Below are 5,371 nucleotides of genomic sequence, written 5' to 3'. Positions count from 1 at the left end.
TTTAGTTGCAATTGTTCTATTTACAAGTGATATTCGTTTAAATAATAAAAGGTGAAGACAAAAGACAGATTCGACGAATTGAAGACGCAAACGACCAAAAAGCTCAAAAGTACAAAATACAATCAAAGAGGTTCCAATTATTGATAAGAAACGTCTCGAAATTACAAGAGTACAAGATTCAAAACGCAAAGTACAAGATATTAAATTGTACATAAGGACGTTCGAAAATCCGGAACCGGGACCAGAGTCAACTCTCAACGCTCGACGCAACGGACTAAAAATTACAAGTCAACTATGCACATAAATATAATATAATATTTAAATAATTCTTATAATTATTTAATATATTATATTTATTTATAAAACCGTCGGCAGAAGAAAATAACCAAATATGAGCCTCCCCAGCTGGCCATGCGATCGCATGGCCTGGAAGGCATAAATCCATGCGATCGCATGAGCCCCAGTTCCAGCCCACATGCCTATAAAAATCGAGCTTTGGTGCACCACAAAATGAATCTATCTTTCTCTTCTCCATTCATACGTAATATTTATATTTATAATTTATATTTTAATTTTAATTTTAATTATAATTCTAATAATAAGGGTATGTTAGCGAATGTTGTAAGGGTGTAATTCGAAATTCTGTCCGTGTAACGCTATGCTATTTTTAATCATTGTAAGTTATGTTCAACCTTTTTAATTTAATGTCTCGTAGCTAAGTTATTATTATGCTTATTTAATCCGAAGTAATCATGATGTTGGGCTAATTACTAAAATTGGGTAATTGGGCTTTGTACCATAATTGGGGTTTGGACAAAAGAACGACACTTGTGGAAATTAGACTATGAGCTATTAATGGGATTTATATTTGTTTAACTAAATGATAGTTTGTTAATGTTAATATAAAGATTTACAATTGGGCGTCCCTATAAATTACCATATACACTCAATCGGACACGATGAGCGGGGTATTTATATGTACGAATAATCGTTCATTTAACCGGACACGAGAATGGATTAATAGTCACTAGAATAATTAAAACAGGGGTGAAATTATGTACAAGGACACTTGGTATAATTGATAACAAAATATTAAAACCTTGGGTTACACTCAGTCGACATCCTGGTGTAATTATTAAATAAAGTATTAAAATCTTGTTACAGTTTAAGTCCCCAATTAGTTGGAATATTTAACTTCGGGTATAAGGATAATTTGACGAGGATACTCGCACTTTATATTTATGACTGATGGACTGTTATGGATAAAAACCAGACGGACATATTAAATAATCCAGGACAAAGGACAAATAACCCATGGGCATAAAACTAAAATCAACACGTCAACCATCATGATTACGGAAGTTTAAATAAGCATAATTCTTTTATTTCATATTTAATTTCCTTTATTTTATATTTAATTGCACTTCTAATTATCGCATTTTTATTGTTATTGTATTTAATTGCACTTTTAATTATCGTACTTTTTAATTATCGCAAGTTTATTTTATCGCACTTTTATTATTCGCAATTTCATTATCGTTATTTACTTTACGCTTTAAATTAAGTCTTGTATTTATTTATTATTTTACATTTGGTTTTAACTACGACTAAAGTTTTAAAATCGACAAACCGGTCATTAAACGGTAAAAACCCCCCCTTTATAATAATAATATTACTTATATATATATTTGTATTTTTATAAAAGTAAACTAATATAGCGTTAAGCTTTGTTTAAAAAGATTCCCTGTGGAACGAACCGGACTTACTAAAAACTACACTACTGTACGATTAGGTACACTGCCTATAAGTGTTGTAGCAAGGTTTAAGTATATCCATTCTCTAAATAAATAAATATCTTGTGTAAAATTGTATCGTATTTAATAGTATTTCCTGATAAAATATAAGCTATTTTATATACTACTCTACTAAAACATCAATTCTTTTAAGACCTATTATTTCACTCGCAATGTAATTATGTATAACACATATAAATTTGAATCTAATGTCACTTCATAAAACACGCTTTTTTAAATCATTAATATGCGCCGCCAGATGGAGTACCATTTGGCGGCGCATAACCTTTGATTTCAGATTGTGCTGAAATTCTCGAGATCACCCTAAAACGACCCTAACATCAAGAGACCTGGATAGCGTCTTGACATTCGAGGTCGTCAGGATGCTGAAAAAGACATTATTTCACTCGCAATGTAATTATGTATAACGCATATAAATTAAATCTAATATCACTTCATTAAACACGCTTTTTTAAATAATTAATATGCGCCGCCACATGGAGTACCAAATGGCGGCGCAAAACCTTCGGTTTCAGATTGTTCTGAAATTCTCGAGATCACCCTAAAACGACCCTAACATCAAGACTCCTGGATAGTGTCTTGACATTCGAGGTCGTCAGGATCCCGAAAAAAGACATTTTACTCATTTTTAATGCTCTCTTTGAACGTTTTCAAATTATATCATATTATTAGTTTTTTGTAAGCCTATTATTTCACCCACAAATTAATTATGTATAACGGGCATAAATTTGAATCTAATGTTACTTCATTAAACATGTTTTTTAAATCATTAGTATACGCCGCCAGATAGAGTATCATTTCGTGGCGCATAACCTTCATTTTCAAATTGTGCTAAAATTCTCAAGATCACCCTAAAACGGCCCAACGGGCAAGACTCTCTGAACGTGATTGCCATTCGAGGTTGTCTAGATTCTGTAAAATACATCTTTTCTCGCAAAATCGCACCACGCACCAAACACCACCGTCAGTTTGTGGTGCTTGGTGTTTTGTGTCTTTGGCCAAAATGTTCAATCTATCGTATCTTTTGACTCGTATCTCCGATTTAGTCACCGTTTTTTTTCAAATCGTGTATTTTTTTAGGATCTATCCGTAGGCGTATTATCCCAAATATTTTTCCAAACGAGACCTCGAAAGCCTTCATTTTAGCCTTTTTTCGATTTTAACCACTTTGAATTTCATTCATATTATTCCTTTTGTGTATGCATGACTTAGCATGGAACATATTCTTTTAAGGCTTATTATTACACTCGCAATGTAATTATATATAACGCATATAAATTTTAAACTAACGTCACTTCATTAAACACGCATTTTTAAATCATTAATATGCGCCGCCAGATGGAGTACCATTTGGCGGCGCATAACCCTCGGTTTCAGATTGTGCTGAAATTCTCGAGATCACCCTAAAACGATCCTAACATCAAGACTCCTGGATAGTGTCTTGACATTCGAGGTCGTCAGGATGCTGAAAAAAGACATTTTACTCATTTTTAATGTTCGCTTTGAACGTTTTCAAATTATATCATATTATTAGTTTTTTGTATGCATGACTTAGCATAGTATATATCGTTTTAAGGCCTATTATTTTACTCGCAATGTAATTATGTATAATGGGTATAAATTTGAATCTAATGTCACTTCATTAAACACGTTTTTTTAAATCACTAGTATGCGCCGTCAGATAGAGTACCATTTGGCGGCGCATAACCTTCGTTTTTAGATTATGCTGAAATTCTCAAGATCACCCTAAAACGGCCGAACGAGCAAGACTCTCTGAACGTGCTTGCCATTCGAGGTCATCAAGATTCCAAAACTAACATCTTTCCTCGCAAAATCGCACCACGCTCCAAACACCACCGACGGTTCGTGGTGCATGGTGTTTTGTGTCTTTGGTTAAAATGTTCGATCTATCGTACCTTTTGACTCGTAACTCCGATTTAATCACCATTTTTTTCTAAATCGTGTATTTTTTCTGGATCTATCCGTTGGCAAACTTCCGTAGGCAGTTTATCCCAAATAGTTTTCGAAACGAGACCTCGAAAGCCTTCATTTTTGCCTTTTTCAATTTTGAACGTTTTGAGTTTCATTCATATTATTCCTTTTGTGTATGCATGACTTAGCATGGTACATATTCTTTTAAGGCCTTTTATTTCACTCCCAATGTAATTATGTATAACACATATAAATTTGAATCTAATGTCACTTCATCAAACACGCTTTTTTAAATCATTAATATGCGCCGCCACATGGAGTACCATTTGGCGGGGCATAATCTTTGGTTTCAGATTGTGCTGAAATTCTCTAGATCACACTAAAATGACCCTAACATCAAGACTCCTGGATAGTGTCTTGACATTCGAGGTCGTCAGGATGCCGAAAAAAGACATTTTACTAATTTCTAATATTCTCTTTGAACGTTTTCAATTTATATCATATTATTAGTTTTGTGTATGCATGACTTGACATGGTATATATCGTTTTAAGGCGTATTATTTCACTCGCAATGAAATTATGTATAACGGGTATAAATTTGAATCTAATGTCACTTCATTAAACACGTTTTTTAAAATAATTCGTATGCACCGCTAGATGGAGTACCATTTGGCGGCGCATAACCTTCGTTTTCAGATTGTACTGAAATTCTCAAGATCACCCTAAAAAGTCCGAACGAGCAAGACTCTGTGAAAGTGGTTGCCATTTGAGGTCGTCTAGATACCGAAAATACATCTTTCCTCGCAAAATCGCCCCACGCATCAAACACCACCGATGGTTCGTGGTGCTTGGTATTTTGTGTCTTTGGCCAAAATGTTCAATATATAGTATCTTTTGACTTGTAGCTCCGATTTAGTCACTTTTTTTTTCAAATAGTGTATTTTTTTGGGATCTATCCGTTGACAAACACCGTAGGCGATTTGTCCCAAATATTTTTCGAAACGAGACCTCGAAAGCCTTCATTTTTGCCTTTTTTCGATTTTGACCGTTTTGAATTTCATTCATAATATTCCTTTTGTGTATGCATGACTTAGCATGGTACATATTCTTTTAAGGCCTATTATTTCACTCACAATGTAATTATGTATACCGCATATAAATTTGAATCTAATGTCACTTCATTAAACACACTTTTTTAAATCATTAATATGCGCCGCTAGATGGAGTACCATTTGGCGGCGCATAACCTTTGGTTTCAGATTGTGCTGAAATTCTCGAGATCACCCTAAAACGACCCTAACATCAATTCTCTTGGATAGTCTTGACATTCGAGGTCGTCAGGATGCTGAAAAAAGATATCTTACTCATTTTTAATGTTCTCTATGAACGTTTTCAATTTATATCATATTATTAGTTTTGTGTATGCATGACTTAGCATGGTATATATCGTTTTAAGGCCTATTATTTCACTCGCAATGTAATTATGTATAACGGGTATAAATTTGAATCTAATGTCACTTCATTAAACACATTTTTTTAAATCATTAGTATGCGCTGCCAGATAGAGTACCATTAGGCGGCGCATAACCTTCGTTTTCAAATTGTGCTGAAATTCTCAAGATCAC

Source organism: Rutidosis leptorrhynchoides, chromosome 8 (genome assembly GCF_046630445.1).
Source record: "Rutidosis leptorrhynchoides isolate AG116_Rl617_1_P2 chromosome 8, CSIRO_AGI_Rlap_v1, whole genome shotgun sequence".
NCBI lineage: Eukaryota > Viridiplantae > Streptophyta > Magnoliopsida > Asterales > Asteraceae > Rutidosis > Rutidosis leptorrhynchoides.
The sequence above is the reverse complement of the archived record's forward strand: the minus strand, read 5'-3'. Positions refer to the sequence as shown.